General features: G+C 28.3%; 1 long non-coding RNA gene across 1 annotated transcript; it reads right to left on the reverse strand.

The window, feature by feature from the left end:
- Positions 1-20057: 20057 nt before the first annotated feature.
- LOC121123996 (uncharacterized) lies at positions 20058-20750 on the reverse strand. The gene is made up of 3 exons (XR_005866173.2): positions 20497-20750; positions 20317-20436; positions 20058-20253 (listed from the first exon to the last, which is right to left on the reverse strand). It is a non-coding gene; the product is annotated as an uncharacterized lncRNA (long non-coding RNA).
- Positions 20751-21096: the final 346 nt, after the last annotated feature.

Below are 21096 nucleotides of genomic sequence, written 5' to 3' on the forward strand. Positions count from 1 at the left end.
ATTTAATACAAGAAGACTTTTAATTCGTAATAAATAATTTGTAACGGTACAGAGGTGCATATATACTCGAAACAGAACCATAATCTGAAAAAAAAGTTCCGACACAGAACTAAAAAATAATTGGTACGCTGCTTATCTCTGTCTCCTAGATATACGCCTTTGGACTCTCTCCTTAAATTTATGTTTAAAGGATCTTGCCTCGTAGTGTCTCTCTCCGTAGATATTTCCTTTATTAGAATGATCGGTAATTATGCAGATACCCTTAGTATCAAAGAATCTGATAGTAATATTGGACATCATGATTAACAATCATTACAATGATTACTTCTTTGCTTAAAAGTACATAAACTCCTATAGATCTTTAATAAAATCATGGTAAATGTATGCAAAACCTGAAGAGTTTCATAAAAAGTTAAAATAATCTACTTAAAGATCCAGTAAGGAACTGCTAATTCATTGAAAATCATGAGTATATTACTTCTTATGTTAGCTTTGGTTCATCTCCTACTCTCATAAAACTATTTGATTGATAAAAACCTTTTATTACCCTTAGTTTATATTATACATAAGTCACCTTTCTCAATTGTATTGTTATTAATTACATCTATTATGTGGAGCTTGCAATGTACGCCTACATATGTATATGGGAATTTATAAAATTGGGACAGTTCAAGCTAACCCTTAATTTCAATATTACCTGTGAGTATTTGTTATGTTTGGAAAGTAAGCTAAAGATAATTCTAGTCTTTTAAATATAATGTCCCTCTATCTGTAATTCTGCGATTACATTCATACAATATTTTGAAACAGGTATATTTGATTATGTGTTAAAAATATATATAATTGACCTTTTAACTATTTTAAACCTCTATTGTATTATCTGAATATCGTTTCAAGTTCTTAAAGTTATTGAATTTGGAATAATCTTCTAATCAGACATAATATTTATTTCAGGTATTAAGACCATTTGAAAAACAAATTATTATATCATAATTTAATAATTTGAGGAAGAGAGATTTTTATACATTGGGGGATATGTGGGGAAAAATGTCCCCTCCCCCTCCCAATTCCTAACATAAAGAATGCATACCTCATATCTTTATGTTCCGCCTATTCCATGGCTACACACTCTGTCTAGAGAGTTATTTATTCAACCAACTATAGCATTTATAAACTTTTCAAAGAAAAACGGAAGACGAATTTAATCAATACACGCCAATTATATAAATACTAAACCATTTGTTATGGATAGACTGATATAAATTATTCACAGTAAATAACCTATTGAACCTTGTGAAGTTATCAAAAAAACTATACTTACTCAAACAATGATTCGACTAAAATATATTAATAAATTAAATAAGAGTAGTATAAAAAATTAATTAGCGAGGAAAGCAAGAAATATGACTCATTTTATTTGTTAACTTTTAAAATAATTAAAAATCAAACTTTTATACGACCCTAATATATTATTAATCCATGGTTTGAAGAAATTTATGTATTTTTTATGTTTTCCAAATATTTCACTTTCTTGCAATAATATTTTTTTTTAAAGTTATATTTAGTTGTAAAAACTGAATAAACCTTTTATTCCTAATTATTAAAGTTAATTACTTCATCATTATGCGTGAATTCAATCAATGAATACAATAGTGGATTGATTATGACGACACGCTCCATTGACAAAGGAAAAAAAAGGAAAACCCAAGGTGGAAGATACACATCAATTCAAATATGCGTAATTGACATAGCTTGTATTTTTAGTTACTTTATGGTATAATATGTCCCCTCATACCTTGTATCATGTATCCTCCTGGTGTATCAAGTTTCCCACATTTGGTTATTTTCAAAAGCACCAATATATTAATTGCTATTAATTATTGCATTACATTAAAAGTACTTTTGAATTATTTGTCTTAGGTTGGTACCTATGCCATGTTGTCATGCCATTAAATTATCTTTTAAATTGGGGAACTTATAACAATTTTAAAAGACAAGTTCTTTTGTAAAATGTATCCTGACTAGACACAATAGGATACATATAAGGGATAAATCGTATCCGGAAAATTCCCCCTGGTCTATTGCCACCTATATTAATAAACCAAAGTCAAATAAAAAACGAAATATACAGTTGTTCGATTTTTTTTTTTTTGCATATCAATATTCGTTAATTATTAAAGATTCTCATAATTATTTCAAATAGTCACAATATATTAGTTACAATCACGATATCGTCTTCTTTGAACTTGTGGAGGATGACCTGCAAGATGTTAAATTATCTCAATTTGATTAATATAGGTTAATAATATACATATAGTTATAATGATGGCGCAGTCTGGTATTCTGGTAAGTTGCCTCTTGCAATACTGAAGATTTCTTGAGATTTTAAATAATGAAGAAAACCTGATATCCATAGAGATCATTCAACAGGTTGCAGGTTCAATGAAGACAATGTTTTGATTGTAACTAACATATTGGAACTACTTTATATGATTATGAGAATTGGCTTACTTTATTTTTTGTTTGTTTATTTGAAATTTGTTCATTAATATAGGTGGTTATTCTCCATACGAGATTTTTTCAGATATTGGGACAAATGTGGTATGATTGAATTATTTGGCTCATAACCAAATAATTTCAGGCTTTTTTTCGGTTTCTTTTTGTATAAAAGAGGGTGGGAAACAATAAAGATAACGAATTATCTAGCATAGTTTACCAGTCTACTAATTTTTTTGTGTGTATTTTTTTCTAGTAAAAATTATGAACTTAAGCAGAGGAGACAATATTAAATATAATATTGTATATTGTAATAAGTATGACTGACGTTTAAAATTAAATGTTGCAAATAAAATTTATTGTTGACATCAAGAATAAAATAGTATTACTAATATAGTTGGGCTCATTTCATAGTAATTTTATTTGGGTACAGGTGGGAGTACCCAGACATTGTTCAAACTACAACATAGTTTCTTATCATATTTCATATAAAACTCATATGGTATTTGAAGCAACTCTTCTATTTTGGAATAATATTTGAAATCCCAAAAAACGATGGATTGACTGAATGTATTCAATTCAAAACCAAAGATGAACAGGGATCACTATAAAATACAATTATTAATGGTTGTTTAATGATAAGTCAATCATATTGACATTTTTTTCCTTCATTGGAGAAACTTTACTCTAAGCTGCCAGAAATTCAGTTCAGGGACCTAGATAAGCTGTCATTATATATACACTAACATCTACTCACAAGTTATGTAACAGATTTTGATCCTCTGTATTACTCAGGTAATAGAGAGGATCAAAAGGGCTTGGCCGAAGTAATGAGCATATGCATCCAACAACTATCTTGCGTTGCGGAAAGAAAACTGCTAGGCCCTTGTGATCTAAGGACAAGGTTCCTAATAGCAGCCCCAATCTTAATCTATACTACATCTTTAAAAAGAGATTCTTTAAATATCTTAATCAAGTTGCAGAATTTAAATTTTCTTAAGTATTAGGTAAAGTCAATACCTTTAGATTAATTCAAACCAAAATGTAGGAGTAATTCCTTGGTTTACTCTAACAGATGGATTTCACTAATAAGATAGGACACATTTGCAGATTTTGATATGATCAGATGATTTTTCATGTCTAACCAAAAGTGTTGTATAAATGTATTAATTTTTTTCTTATACAATTTAAATGAGTATCCATCAATCAAATTTCAAAGATCATTGATGGTGTCGTCATACAAACGTGAAACTAAAATAAAATGACAACGTTATTTGATAAAATAATATTTCTTCTCAACATAGAAAGATGAATAAAACAAATGACACCAACTAGTAATTTTGAATCATGCATGAATTGTTATATTTTATAAAATTGTTAATATTGAGCTTCCAAAGACAAATCTGGCTTTCTTTAAAATAAAAGTATAGGCAAACAGTCCGAACTCATTGTACTTTGCTACAGCAGTGGGATTCTTACTGCATATCTATGTACATTGTACAACTTCCGTCATAAATAATCAGGATGCCATCTTGGATATAAATTCATATATAACTAGACTACGAATATTAAAAATACTTGTTAAGTTATTGGCATTGACGTTTTATAACCTTTAGTAATATTGAATTATTTTTCTATAAAATTTATTTTTTTCTTCTTCTCTTACTTTGTAAACAGTTTCTCTTATTATCCAGTGTCCAACTATGTGTATATTTGACTGTGACACTGCACAAACAGTAATTTTTAGTACTAATGAAATTCAGTAGTGAACTTTCATACCTATTTGACTCCATTTGGACATCATTACAGTGTTTCTTATCGTTTAAGAACTTAAATTAGGAGTAATAGGAGTAACGTGAAAGAATAATACAAAAGTAAATTCACAAAGAACACATATATATTATGTTCAGATATAACATAGCGAGAGTTTTAATACATCCAGGCTATGAAACTACATATGAATATCACATATTGGCTGATTAGGTCGAGGCTGATCTCGTCTCTGCACGAAATAATCATCATGATACTGAATTTTTACACCAACTTCGACTTCACCTATCCCTAAATTAGAATTGTTGATATCCGTCAGTAACTCTGCCTTATATTGCTTAATTGTTTGACTTCCACAAAAAGAAGAAATACATTGTATTTATAACGGGGAAGTTAGAGTTAGAGGTTAGAGGACAAAAAGTAATATAAATCAGTTTCAATATGCCTAATTGAAATAGCTTGTATTTTTAGTTACCTTTTGTACACCATGTCTCCTCATACCCTCTATCATGTATCCTCCTGGTGTATCAAGTATCCTACTATTGGTTATTTTCAAAAACACCATCAAATGGCTATTAATTATTGCACTACATTGAAAATACTTTAGAATTATTTGTCTTTGGTAAGTACCTATGTCATGTTGTCCGGTGATTGAATTATCTTTTCAATTGTGAAACTTATGACACTTTAAAAGAAATTTCTTTTGTAACAGGAATCCTGACTTGCCCCAATAGGATACATTTAAGGGACAGATGGCATCTCGAAAATTCCCCCTGGTCATCCCACCTATATTAATCAACCAAATTTAAATAAAAAGACGAAATATAAAGTAGGTCGAGGTTTTTTTTTTTTTGCATATCTATTTTCTTTAACTTGTCAAGATTGTCAAAATTATTTAAAATACAATACGTAAGTCACTATTACGATATCGTCTTCTTTGCACTTGTGGAGGATGACCTGCAAGTTGTTAAGTTATCCCTATTTGATTAATATAGGTTATTAATATACATATAATTAAAGCCATGGCACAGCCGGTTATCCCCACAAGTTGTTTCTTGCAATCCTGTTCTCCGAAAGTTTCGCGAGATTTTAAATAAACAAGAAAATCTGATGACCATAGAGATCCTTCAACAGGTAACAGGTATTCTTCCGCCTGTTCACGATATTGTGATTGTAACCTACATATTGTGACTACTTTATATGAATATGAGAATCGTGAAAAATTTGATTATGTACGAGCTATTGCTCATATTCTTAGCATTTTAACTATTTATTTAACTTAAAATTGATATATGTTTTTTATAATGTTATGTTTATATTTCCTTTTTCAGGAATCGGGATAAATAGCATTTGGTGTGATTGAATTATTTGTCTAATAACCACTTCATTTTGGCCTTTTAGTTTTGTTTCTTTTTGTATGAAAGAGAGTGTGAAACAATAAAAAGAACGAAATTTGCAGCATAGTTCAGGAGATTTTTTTTGTAGGACACATTATGAACTTCAACAGAGAAGACAATATTAAATATAATATTGTATATTAAAATAAGTCTGAACAAATTAAATGTTCCAAATAAAATCTATAGTAGACAACAAGAATAAAGTAGTATTACTAATATACTTGGGGTTATTTCATAGTAATTTTATTTTAGTACAGGTAGGGAGTACCCAGACATTGTTCAAACTACAACATAGTTTTTTAACATATTTTATACAAAACTCATATGGTATTTTAGGCAACTCTTCTATTTTGGAATAATATTGAAATCCAAAAAAAGGATGGATTGACTGAATGTATTCAATTCAAAACTAAAGAAGAATAAATACAATTATTAATGGTTGTTTAATGTTAAGTCAATTATATTGACATTTTTTTCCTTCTTTGGATAAACTTTACTCTAAGCTGCCAGAAATTCAGTTCAGGGACCTAGATACGCTGTCATTATATATACACTAACATCTAATCACAAGTTATTTAACAGATTTGGATCCTCTTTATCACTCAGGTGATCATAGTTCCCCTGGGGTTGGCAGAAGTACTCAGCACATGTATCCAACAGCTATATTGCGTTGCGGAAAGAAAACTGCTATACCCTTGTGATCCAAGGACCAAGGGCCTACTAGCAGCCCCAATCTTAATCTATACTACATCCTTAAAAAGAGATTCTTTAAATATCTGAATCAAGTTACAGAATTTAAATTTTCTTAAGTATTATAGATAAAACATATATTTTTTATCACCAATTTAACAACTTTTCTCTAACATGCCTCACTATTAGAGTATTTTAGTTCCAAATGTACCGCTAATATATCAACATTGTCTTTTGGTACTGCAAATTATGCACAAATAATTTGATGTTTTTTAGGTGTTTGATGACTATGAATTCATTATAACTTCTAATTTTTTTGTCTCATTAATTGGGAAAATCAAAAGCAATTTTAATTTTGCTCTGATATATTTGTCTTGTCTCTCTTGTCCATAAACTGGAGTTGACACGTCATATGAACCGATTGTTGAGGAAGAAATAAGAGATATAATTTTGGCCGCATTTGCAAGATATATGACCTTATATCTGAAAATTCCAAACATAGGAATGGATACATGAACCACAACATTTGAAGTCATCAAGTAGATTCCATCTATGGGATTATCCAAGGGAAGAGTTTATAAGAATAATCGATAATTTTAGGAAAACCTTGTTGTAGTATTGTAATTTTATCGTTTTAATTTTATGTATTACATTTAATTTGGATATTTTATTTTATTTGATGAATTTGGTCTACATGTATCAATATACTAAATGTGGTTCAACACCGGACACTAAATTGAAACTGTAATGTTTTTTTAATGTATTTTTATATAATTGCGCTCGACTTTATTATTTTTTTTTAAATTTCTCTTTCTTATTTAAACATATATTAATATAAAGGAACCGAATAAAAAAAATAATAGGTACATAAATTATGTACTTATATAGACTATTATCTAATTATTTTTTTTTTGTCGTAATATAATCTATATTGACGCTACCGACTAGTTCAACTATGATATAAAGCATATGAAGAAAAGAAAATATTATTACCAAAATAACATCCTTCATTTTACTCGATGTCTTTTTTATTTTTTTATTATTTACATTTTTTAAAAATATAATCAAGATACTGAAATCAATAACTCATTTTTTAAATACTGAAATGTTTATATCAATTTATTATTTACATTGATATTTGTATGTATTGTTTTTTCACGTCGAAATGTGGCACTGAATCTTTGTTATACCTTAAGAACTTGATTTTTTTTTAAAAACGTTTCAATGCCCAAACCTTCATTAATTAAAATTTTTAATTGTAATATTTGCGTTTCAGCCGGTGGGCAAAAATAAAATTGCATTTTGATATTTAAATAAATGATTTAGCAAAGATCAATAGAAAATTGTCTTGATATATCAGATTTCAAAAAGATGCTTTATTATGTACCTAAAAATTTACTTGAAAAAAACTTGAAAGAATGCATAATACATAATAAACTATAATTGCTTCTACACATTTAAAATTGCACATTAAAAAAAAAGAGAACCATCAATGGATCTTAAAAAGCTTGTTTAATAATTCCATTCATGAAAAGGTTCACTTAAGTCAAACACGTATCAAAAAAAAAAAAAAAAAAAAATCAATAACTTTAGCAATCTAAGACATATTCCTGCTTGTTTTTTTCATTGAAGAAATAGAAAAATTATTAAGCTTGAATCCTGGCTATAAAAATAGTGCTTCAAGTTTTTCATTAATTTTTCTATATGTACTTGGGCATCCCCGGATAAACCATTCCAGGATTGATTAAATTTCCGTATCATTTCTACATGTTGATGAATATACCAAACAAGACAATTATGTGTCAACTATGCCATTGATCTTTCCTACACCAGAGTTCAAGCCCTTATTATAAATTAATCTAATAAAGATTTTCGATATTGAAATATTGTCTTTTTTCATTTTACTGAAGTAAATAATACTTCAGGACGTATTTAAGTACATTTGAGTATATTTATTTTTACATAAACTTGTGACCATGTGACATATTTTTCTGCCTGAAATATAATATCCTTAACACCTTTTCAACAATTTGTATTATTTGGAATTTAATGATTGGTCCACTTTTGTCTTTTATTAGCAATATTAATAATACAAGCCTTCTATATTATTTTACTTGTACAAAATTGAAAATATAAACCGATGTAAAAAAGTATTGAACACCACAAAAATATTTAGTAATTTTTCGGGAATAATGTACGGTATTATTACAAATTATTTATGTATCAATTTTTGATTTTTGGCTCTTTTTAAGATGATTTCAAAGATGATATTTAGAAATCAAAGAAGTCTACAGTTATCTCGTAATTGGTTGAATTCACAGTTTAAAAATGCAAAAAGTAAAAAAGACCCTGAATTTTTCTGTGTCTCAATTTTTCCCATGATCAAAATTCTACTTACTTGAGTTTTTTATTTCTTTCTTAAAAATAACTTTTGAATTAGAAATAACAAATAAAACTATGCAAAAATGTTCCGGTTTAGGACGGTGGACACCTAAAATCCCCAAATATTATTATAATTTAAGTAATAAAAGGAGAAAAAAAAGTTATTCAAAATTTTTGTTTCAGAAAATTTAGTTAACTTATCAAATAATCTTGCTATAGTATAATTTGGATTTAAAGCCATATTCTAAACATGTAAATTAAATATACTATATTATTATTTGTTTTTAAGTCTTTATAAAACTCATACAATCAAATCATAAAATATAAATTACTTTTTCATCTGGATAAACTATTAATTATAAAGTCATGCAACCTCTCCATTATAACTGTTACTTTTGATTCAATAGTTAATATTATTTTATCGTCAAATATTTAAAATTAATATATGATTTGCATATAAATTGTTTATTCTTCCTAAATATTCCTTGTCATTAAAATAAATAAGTCATTCACATATATAAAATAACATATGTAAATTTATAAACATTTCAAAATTAACAACACCTATCTCTTCCCTTATAAATGACATTTTTTTTTCGAATGGACTATAATATAGTTAAATAATATGTCCTGGCAATATTAGATAGATAATCTGTATTTTGAAAAGAAAAGTATACAATTTGTCACTTTGCCTAAGCAGCCAAAATCACTTAAATATTATTTCCTTCCTTTCTTGTATAAAGAAGGTATTACAAAATAAAAAATACTGTTGCTTAAGCCAATTTTTTTTCCACTCTCTTTTACCATTGCAGGAGCCTTCCATATGACAATGTAGTATATTAATATACGCAAGTTTCTATTTAAATTGTATTATTGGAATATAATGTTAATTCAATATCACCAAACCAATTTTGTATGTATATATTAGCACAGAATATGTCTATAATTTCTTGATATTTGTTTTCTGAATACAAATATATATAGAATATCACATGATATTTTTTTTCTTTTATTGCTTAAATTACCAAAAAATTACACAATTGGTAAGATGATAGAATCTGAAATAAAAGTCGTACAGGATGACTGAGCTTCTGAAGCTCCGGAGGGGGCGTGGTGGTTACAAGGCCGTCACATGAAAAAGTGAAAAATCTTATTCCTGAGTTATTGGAGGAAGAGGTTCCATTGGATGGAAATCCCGCTAGAATCTACTCACCATGCTTTGGAGTCTGAAGTCAAACTTAGTGATGAAATCATTTCCTTGAACAAGAGCTGAGAGTTGTGTTGTGCTTTTGAGGAGAGGAAGACAAAGTTGTAGAAAATGAATGAGAAGGAATGTGCACAGAGTAATTTAATAGAAAAAAGTCTTATTAATCTTCCAAGACCAAAGGAGCTGAATTCGATACGTTGGTGTAACAATAATCCCAAACTTAGAAAATTTCATACACCTTTACCAATGTCGAGTGGAAGAAGAGGAGAAACAAAATATGAACAAGCGATATTTATAGCACAACCGAAGTACAAGAAGTCAAGATACTTATAAAATGGGTGTGAATGTTAGAATTAAATACAGAGTTAACAAGATTCTTAAAAATTCGGATTCATTAAACTTGATAGGTTTTTAATTTTTGATTTAAGAATAAATAATGTTTGATAAAATTTATTTTAATGTTTATAGATTAATTGTTATCATACAAGGAAATGTAGTATATTTATTCAAGTATATTTTATAGTATTATCAGAGTATTATTTTAATTCAATATCATTCAACCTATTTCGTATGTATATATTAGTTATGTTAATATAGATGATATATACAGAATATCACATATTTATATACTTCTTTAGTATAGGTATTGCATTTTCAAATGAAATACAAAAACAACTTTCAAATTCTAAATAAAAATTTTATATAGTGAATTTATTGTATAATTTGTATGAAGACAGATCTTAATGAGGCTAACACAAATCTTATCTTTACTGGGCAAGTTTAATTTACATCTAGATGCTTTCTCAGAATATAATTGCAATACTAACCATTATAATACATTCATTAACTTTGACAGAATTAAAGATTACGCAACTTTCGATAAATTAATTGGTTATGTTTTACTACGTTACCATAAGAATATTTTTGTTTTATGACAAACACATACGTTTTTTAAACGTTTAATAAGAAGATTTGAACAATTTTCATATTCCAAGTAAAAGAGATTACTGTAAATTAAAGAATATTTCAGTATGCTAAACGCAAGAACAAAGTTAGATGATACCACACACAAATTAAGGAATATTTAGGACAATAGCAGAGTAGCTATTATGAACATTTATTAGATAATTTACAAAAGTGTTTCAGATAACATATTAAAAAAAATTAATAATTGTTGTCTTTAGACCTGAGAGAAAATTAATCTTATACTTTAATTAATGAACTCATAGTCTGTTAAGGCTTAATAAAACATTTTGGTCATAATATTTGTCAAAAAAAAAAAAAAAAATGGCCGCCATAAATGAAACATTATTTAATCTAACATCAAATAAATAAGCTTTTGCTCTATAAATATTTGACAAAGGCTCTTTAGCAGGATTACTTATAAAATACTCACTTAACTTTATTTTAAAGGGCATGTTACCTAAAATCGGAATTCATGGATATTTGTCACTCTTTTTTCAAAAAGTTATTAATCCTTCCTTACATTGCACAAATATGGCTTTCTCACTATAAAACTTCATTTTAAAGACTTGTATATTTCAACTTAGGGTGTTTTTTTTATAGAATTTTTATCCTTCAGCAAGTGGTAAATATATGATATGACTCTAGACTCGTACCAGTGTACCAATTTTACAGCCCATGATGGATGATGAAATATTGAAAGGGAAAATGGTATTTTCTTAATCTTTGGAGCCAAGATAGATTCAATGTCTTCCTCATAGCTTCTACGTTTGTTGAATCGACTTTTGATAGGTGTTCTTAATGCAGTTTCCTGAAACATATGCACGAGATTATCCAAATACTAGGTATTCTCGTATTTTATAAACTTTTTCACACAATACTGGATATGACATACAAAATGATAGATACTTCATAAAGTGAAACACTTTAGGAAGAATATTTAGTTCCCAATACTTAATTTTTTACAGTGCATAAGGGGGCTCTTTTATGCAATGGGACACTTCTCTCCTATTTTTTTTTTTAAAGCTTTCGTTTGTAAATATAGTAATCTTGTCTTTTTGGATACTATAATTCGAAAAAGTAATGTTGACTGGGTGAATTCAATATTTGTAAATGTAATTTTAGATGGTCCGTGATAAAATTATAACACCATTTCTACTGGAGCCCTTCCTTGACAAAGCTTTCAGTGGGCACAAACAGTTTTCCAGGTCTTCTCTCTTCTGTTAAAATTACACTATAATTAGTCTTCCTCACTGAAGAAACCTCCTCTTGACAATCACCTAGTTTCGTTTTTACGTCGAAAGTATTATCTCAAGACGCAACATCTATGGGTAATCCGGACGGAGACCTTGCTGTAGTTTCTTCATTTTTACCAACTTGTCCGCAGTTTTTATTGACATCCGTGTCTAGTACTGCAATTTTCTTTGCTCCTTTCAAATTATCCTCTACTATTTTATTTTTTTCAATAGAATTTAACAGTTAATATCTTAAAATGTGGAGTCATAACAAGCAGATAAATTTACTTCACAATTAGTAGGGAGATGGCCACCCTTGTCTAGTAATATACGTTTCTCCACTCCCATAAATGTACCCTCTTTTTTATCCATATTACGATCTGAGAATGACTTTTTCAAAGTCCACTATTCTTATTCTCTTCTGATAACAATATCATTTCATATGCCCGAAGTTAAAACAACGTTTATATAGAACTTTTTGAGCTCTATAATTTTAATCCCATTAAATTACCCTTGACACTTATAATCTGTGGTAGAGATGAAGGATTCCCTAACAACTCAATAATATATTTGTTACCCCTCCATATCTCGTTATCATTTTTTTTTTTTTTGTATACCTTTTTTTGTTTTTAGGATTCCTTCTTAGATAATGACAAAGTACTTGCCCCATTTTTCATCTATTCAACGACACTTACCTCAAACAACTCAATTGAATGTATTTACAAGAGTGATTGTCAATTTATTTTTTCTATGCCTTTCAACTTTAATGTCATTGTTTCAAAAGTACAATTTACATTACATACTTCAGTTTTTAAATCTTTTTTAGGTCTATAAGACAAGCTCTAACATTGACCAATAATTTTAAATAAAAACAAACCTTACCCCAACCAAAACGGAGGGGTTTCTTTTTAATTCTAATTAATTACTGGATTTTTTTTTGTTTTCTTATTAAAAATTCAAAAAAATTGTAAATAAAAAATTACAATTACATTTGTTGAATGTAAATTCATGTTTATGAAATAAGTAAATCAAGATATCCATATAATAGAGAAAGCTGATCAATCATAATCAGATGAATTATGAATATTTTCTCTTTTTTTTTTAACTGTTAACTTTTTGAGGACTTCATTAATGCTTAAGTCTCAATGGATCATCAAAGAAACAGAAAAAGAGGAGGTAATTGTTTGACTTTTTAAGACTTTTAGGAATCTGTGGTTTAGTAATTAGTGTCGTATATAAAAGTTAGTTGATTATAATCGGAATAATTTGAAGAAAAAAAAATATATATATAGGTAATACACATATAGTTTATATTATTCATAAACAACATCCCTTAAATTTTCCTTTATTCAATTACTTTAGATCATAATCAGATTTAGTTAACTTTTAAAGATTTTTATTTAAGTAATAGCATATTTGAATTCTCTGGAACTTGATTTAAATTGATTTAAAATTACATGATCAAAAGTTCAACCAATATCTATATTACTCCTTATCACATACAAAACTTAGTTGTTATTTCAAAACCATTGGAGATATAAATGCTGTAAGACCTTTATTTAGCAAGAATCATTGATTCAAGTTAGATACTAATCATTTATTAAATTTTTGAAGGTGATTTTTGTAAGTAGAAGATTTTTTATTACTCTTTTTTTTCTGTAAATACATATATCTGTAAAAAATAATAAGAGTTTGTAATCCAAAACGGAAATTTTACAATAATAAAAGCAATAATTATAAAAATAATAGTTACAAACAAGTCATTTTAAGAATTTGAAATATCATATGTTTAATTAAAATAATGAAGGAGAAAAAAACAACAACTGGTGGATAAGTAATCAGATCAAGAAGTAAGGTTCTCAAGGAAGCATTTTATAGACTTTTTCCTTATGTCACTCAATAGATTATATGACGTGATATTGATCATTCTATGCTGACATCATTAGACGGGAACCTTGTTCATTTATTTAATTATGTAATAAGTAATAAAACAGAAGAGCAATTCCGAATCCCTCTTATCTAGACATTCCCTGGTACTGGTTAGTATTCATGATTCTCCTGTAATAACATCTCCAATGTACAAGAAATAGTCATATCTTACAGTGAAAAAAATAAAAAGGCTTTTCTATTCTTTTGAAAATATAAAAAGTTCCGTGAAAAGAATTAATATATGTTGCGGAATTAAAATAAGTTATGTTATAAATCATGCCATAGTGTTTGCACATTCATAAATCCTGAATTGGAACATCAATTACTTGATGAATTGTACGTATTGATATAGAACATACCATTTTATTTTTTCCTGAAAATCTTATTATACCCACTACTGACAAAGTTAGGCAGTAAATCTAATGCCGAATTTTAAATCGAAATTATACTCTAAAAAATTGATGTTTGAAAAGAGGCCAGATCAACTTAAATTAAAATTTGAAGGATTTATCCGTATTTTATGGGCTAAATTATAATAACGTATGTTGATTTTAGGTGTCAAACGTTTTAAGTTTTTAAGAATCTTGTTGCATAGTTTTATGTAGTCTTTCTAAATCAACAGTTACTTTAAGAAACATAAAAAAATCATTCATGTATACTCTAGATCATAGGGGAAATTGAGACACAAGTATATTCTGCTTCTTTTTTATGACTTCAAGCATTTTCTAGAGTCCAATATGCAATGGTGATCAAAGTTTCCTAAATTTTTGAAATTCAAGATTAGATAACTTATGTCAAAGATTACAGATAAGAATCAATTTTAAATGTTCCTCTTTATTTTGAATCAAACCTTGCTCAAAAAGGCATTAAAACACATAAATTCATGAAAAAATTTATTATAAACTTATTACTGTAGATTATATCTATTTAATATAAGAATTTATTAAGTCAACATATTCTAAGAAAAGTAAAATTGTTTTGCTTAATAATTTTTTTTATTTGAAATAATTTCAGGCGTTTCAGGTTTATACTAAAGTAATACTCTACACGTTTAATTCTAAGAAAAATTAGACCTTTTCTTAACAATACTTCATTTCAGGCAATTATCAGAATGCAATAAATATTTCTGAATGGCAAATGATGTATTTAAGGAAGGACTTATCCGAATACTTTAATCCTGTATTAGTGAATAAGGATATTATTATACAACATGAAATTTATAAAAGCGCTTCTTATTATTTCGAATCTTTATTTGATCAAAAAACCTTTATAGTACACTTCTGATTATATGCAATTTGTTAAAGATTTTAATAATGTATTACTAAGGCTTTATTCGAAAATTCAACAATTTTGATTCTTGGAGTGTACCACTATATTGCCCACAAGAAGACGGACAAATATTCCTTTTGATGTCACTGGAAATAAAAACTCATTGAAATTTGATGAATTTTTAAATTCTTTTGAGTGATGCTATGTCTTTTAAAATATTTCCCAACATTCTTCACATCAACGTGGTATAGAGCTGGTGGACTGGCTTGTTTTCCAGTATGTAGGATTCTTGGTTTGGGCATAATTTGCCTTTTCCAAATTGGTATCATTTTGCAAGATCTTTTGCGTTCTTGATCCATAATGTTCCCTTATATTTGTTCATTGCGAGGTACAGCTTCCCTGATACTTGGAACGATACCAATAGTTTGTTTTTGAGAATCGTTATAACTTCAACTTAGTCAAACCATTAGAATAAGTGAGCTGTGGCATAGATGGGTATTTAAATGATGAGTTGTAGACCTCACTGTGTTTCCGTCAATTGCGCAGAATGTTTGCATAGTGTAGCTATCCCATTGTCGGCTACTGGGTTGATACATGGAAAGGATTTGCTTTGTCCAAGTGTTTTTTGAACCTTTGTAGGGTGATTAATTGCAAAGATATTTAATGTGAGCTGTTCAGAATAGGCTTCTTGAATACTGTTAAAATATTAGAATACTAGAATAGTCCAATAATGATGGCAACTGATTATCATATTATACTACGATTAGAATCTGGGAAAATTTTGCGGAGAAACTGGAGTTTTTGAGAGTTGGAATTCCTAGGTATAGATGTTAACATAATTATACATTTTCTTGAATATACAATTTCTTAAACTCAAGAAATCGCCCTATAAACGTTTGTCTGGCTCTTCTTTTTCCCCGTTGTATTCCTTGATGTGAATAGTGAAGCTTTTCCAAAATCCCTTTCTGTTTACCTTTTGGAATTATAAAACAAGGCTTTCCTCAGTGCTCAACTTAGGTAAAATTGTCATTTAAGGTTTTACTCCATCCCTAATTACATTATTTTGAATTACATTTACTAGGTCGATATACTTTTGATCTCTTAAAGACTCCTCGCAAATATTTTATATTAATGGATCAATAATTTTTTCTTCTTCTTCTGATTGGCTAATTCTAATCAATTCAATCCGTATACCTTTGTCTCTTTGATAACCAACTTCTTTTTCAATATTTTTATTAACTTTTGGAGATGACGCAAATGCCGTTGATAATGCTTTTGGGATCTAATGATATTTTCTTTTCATTCCATTCTGCCTTAAATTGATACCTGGAGAACTTAAGTTAATAACAGATCTCACATTTTCGACTGTATTTGTCATGTAATTATTTCAAATGTTGGAAATATGTTGATGATCAGTTATATCTGTAATTGATCCAAAAATATCTGGCACTTCTTAATGGCCAACAAAATTCCCCAATTCGATCATGGTATGTCTTGTGTCTGCAGAAAACAAAAATCAACTCCCACACTGTTTTAACTTCCATCCCTCAGTATTATGCTTATGACGTAACCTATATCTAAAGCCATTTATTGTTGATGCATCTGTCTCAAGGGTTGTTTCTAATTTTGGATCGAATACGGATGAATACGGGTGGTGAAATCAACCTTTACTTTTTTAATTAATTCATCTCAAAAACAAAGAGTCATAAAACAAGTCATATGTTTTAATTTCACTGCATTTGAATGTTTCTATTCGAATCTGATTGGGATAATTCCCTTGAATTAGCCAAAGCTCTCTACATGTTCTACTTGACAAATATACTCCAGTTAACATTTCTACGTACAATAACAGTTTCATCTACTACTAGCATATAATTTAAAACAAACTTTAGTTGTATTTTCCCCATAATTCTCAACTTCGACCCTTCGACACTTGATAATTGTTCTTCAACATTGTTCTTGGGTATTTTGGACCATAATACCATATTGTTCAGATTATCAATACCTGTAAATGTTAATTTTAGCTGAAATATCTAGTACGGCTCTTATCCTATTACTTATTCTTTGTCAGTACGTTACTTCCTAAGAAACTATTCTAGCAACTACATTCTCCTTTACACCTCTCATTTTTACTTCATTAAATTTGAAAAATCCTCTCTTAGATTCATAAATTAATTTGAAATTACCCAATTTTTGCCACTGATTACATTTCTTCACATATGTAGCACATTTTTCTCTATTTCTGTGATAATTTCTTACGCAATAGCATCATCTTTGATTTTTTCTTATTTGCTCCATGTGAATGATGAGTAGTTTTTAAACTTGATTTTCTTGCCAAGACTTCCTGCTGAATTTTACAATTTCCTTTGCTCCGGAAAATGAATATAAACTCTAAAAGTGACAATTCAGGTGATTTAGGCAACAGGTACATTTTCGTTAATCACTCTTTATTCCCATTATTATCAACATTGACATCCAATTTAAAATGTCATCTCCCTTAGCCCAGTTTTTTTTGTTTGGAAAAATAAAAGAAGGCTTGACATCAAACACCTCCTTGGCCCTTTGTGGAGTCACTTTGAACGGCCTTCCACTCGATTTTACAGATTTTCTCTTCTTTCTCGAGCTTTGTGACCCTGTTCACGGTGTACTTCTCGATCCCCACAATCTTGACAATTTCTTGATTATTTCCCCATGCAGAGTAATGTAGAGAAAAATATTTTTTGTGTCACCTTTCACGAAAGTCATTTATTGTTTTCTCTTTACTTGAAAGTTTTACACCCTATTTTAAATTTATTACTTTTAATATTATAGTGACATATGAAAAATAATGATAGTTCAATATTGAAAATATTTCTTATTGAAGCACCACAAATATAATGAAAAAAAAAAAAAAGACTCCATTGTAAAAAAGCTATACAAAAAACACACCAAGAATACAGATGTAAAATTGTATTAATCTTAAAAGCAAAGTGATCAAGACTATATTATGTGACCATATCCTTTTCTTACTAATAGTACAGTAAAATTAATATATTTATTAAACATTCCATACTAAAACATATACTAAAAAAGCTAATCAACTTTACTTTGCACACAAATCTTTTTAAATTATAGTTTAATTGGGTTTTTACGGTCAAGCGTTCTAAACCTGAATTTTGTTCATAGTTTTATTGATTTTTTCTAACTAAAATGTTGTATCCGAAATATATATTAAAAAAATAATTAGATAGTCTACATTATGTAAAAAATGGAGACACAGGTATATTCTGCGTCTTTTTTTATTACTCCATGCATTTTTAAGTGTTCAATATGCAATGGAGTAATAAAAAACCTGTGTCTCAAATTATTACATTACCTTACCTATTTAATTGATTTTTTCTAAACATATATTACATATAAAATATTTTTTTTTTGAATAGGTCTAATGTACATGCAAGTTATACGAGACGTCTAGAATATTGAATTTGAGTCTCAATTTGAAATGGTTACTTATTGCAGCTCATAAAAGCTGGCACTACCTCTACAATTGAAGTATTAATCCTAAGGAAGGTTCCTCCAAATGAAAAGAGAGAAAATATGAATTGTTATAAAAGCAATTGTAGTTACAACAAAATTACAATTTAATCAAGTGCCAAATTTTAATTTGTTTTAATGATTGAATCAAAGAAATATAAAGTTATCTCTTAATGAATAGAGTGTGCTATTTTTCAGGAAAAGGTGGGTTAGAATATTTTGAAAAGCTTGTTCTCAATAGTTGTGCTTAGGGGTGTGAGTTCAGATAAATTGAAACGAAAATTTTTGATGTTTTTAAGGCAAAATAATAATCTTGTCACCTGATGCATTAAAAAATAACACTCAACAAAAGCGTGAAAAGGTATTTATTAAATAGTTTTTAAAGTAGATTTTTATGTTTAAAACATTTAAAATACAGCCATTTGTAATAAAGGGAAGGTAACGTCAAGGATTGTACTTTAGAAGCTTATAAATTCTGAACAGGAGGAAATATTGGTTTTTTATTTTTTAACTAATATTAAAATATGCGTCAAATTTGAAACCAAAAATGGAATATTGTGCTTTTTTTAATTGGTTACTTGATTGTTTAATCCAAGTTCAGCGTCTCAAATTTAGAAAAATATGGTAGGAAGAGAAGGAAAAATCACCCGTAAATATTTCCGATAAAATAATTAAATTAGAAGAGAAAATATATATTACTAATTACATTTTACTAATTTGTTGTTAGTGGGTTTTTAAACTGCATCTAATTTTTTTTTTTTTCATATCATAAGAAGCAAAATATCTATATTAATAAAGCAATGCTTGTCCAGGTAATAATATGTTTGTTGAGGCCTCAATTCTGAAAATTTACTTCATAAATAAGTTGAACCTTCCTTTTTTTGTTGTGTACGATATTTTGTGACCGATGTTTGAGTATATTATACAAAACTTTACGATTCTTTAAAGTTAGATTATTATATTCAGCATTATAAATTTAAAAATATTCCAAAAATTAATTAATTAGTTAAAAGAAACTCCTTCTTAATTCTTCATAACAGAAGAAAATATATAAATATTTTTGAGTTTATAACCAATCTTTCTTGGATATATTTATATATAGTATTAATTATCTAAATTAGTTTACCCAAAGAGTATAAATTTTTGGTACTGGTTATTTGATGTAACAAAAAAATTATGGATAATATATTTTTATTTGAGTTGAACTAAAAGCCTGAGAGGCTGTATTCATCTTCAACAGTGCTCCCAATATGTGAAACTCCCTTTTCCATTCTGTATTGGTAATTTGGTATACATCAGGGAGCTATGCATAAAGTGTAACCATGTATGTATCATATTAAACGACTGCAATATCCACATGGACTACATTGTTATGTCCCCTATCAAAAATACAGTCTTACGGCTAAAAAAATCATAATATGAGTACTAATACTGGGTCGTGTGAAATGGATGTACAACTAATTACTGGATTAATTTTTGGAGATATAGTGATTGTAATTTGTAAATTCCTAATGTTTCACACCACAATGGCTGACGTTATAAGCTTTGAATGACCTATTACTATCTCCTCTATCATTTCAGTAAACTAAAATGGAAGCAAAAATAAATCAGATTGCTGCTCTGATTTGCACCGATCACAGCACACCGGAAACTGTCAAGATTGTTGGTATCAAGATGGACACTGTCTACAGAGTCAGAGTGTGTTACACCTTTTGTATCCCCACTTTTAACTCCTCCTTCTTCTTCAAATCACTCACTCACATTATCATGAACTCATATCTTTTCTATTGGGACCATCACGTCACACATTCCAGAACAGCATTGAACTATAATCAATCCATATCGTATGAACATATTTAAATAGTTACGTACATATATCATATGATACAATTCCTTTTTCTTTGTACATATGTAGAGTGTAATTAATAGTGTACCCTCCTCTTCATTTCCCTCTTATTCTAATCCTGAACTTATTAATTTAACAAGGGACGGGAATTCTGTAGAGTGGAAGGAAAATAAATTCATAATTTTGTCTACAAAAATCCCATTCTTAACAATGACTATAGGGTTAATACATTGTACTATACAGCTTTAAAAACTATTGGAATTGAATTTTATCATTTTTATTTTCGTTTGATATGTCTAAACAGGCAAAAATTCCTATGAGGTTATTTCCATCGGATAACTTTAGAAAAAAAAAATTATTTGTATTTTTTATAGTCTAGAAAAAAATCTGTCAAAATAT

This window comes from Lepeophtheirus salmonis, chromosome 9 (genome assembly GCF_016086655.4).
Source record: "Lepeophtheirus salmonis chromosome 9, UVic_Lsal_1.4, whole genome shotgun sequence".
Classification (NCBI taxonomy): Eukaryota; Metazoa; Arthropoda; class Copepoda; order Siphonostomatoida; family Caligidae; genus Lepeophtheirus; species Lepeophtheirus salmonis.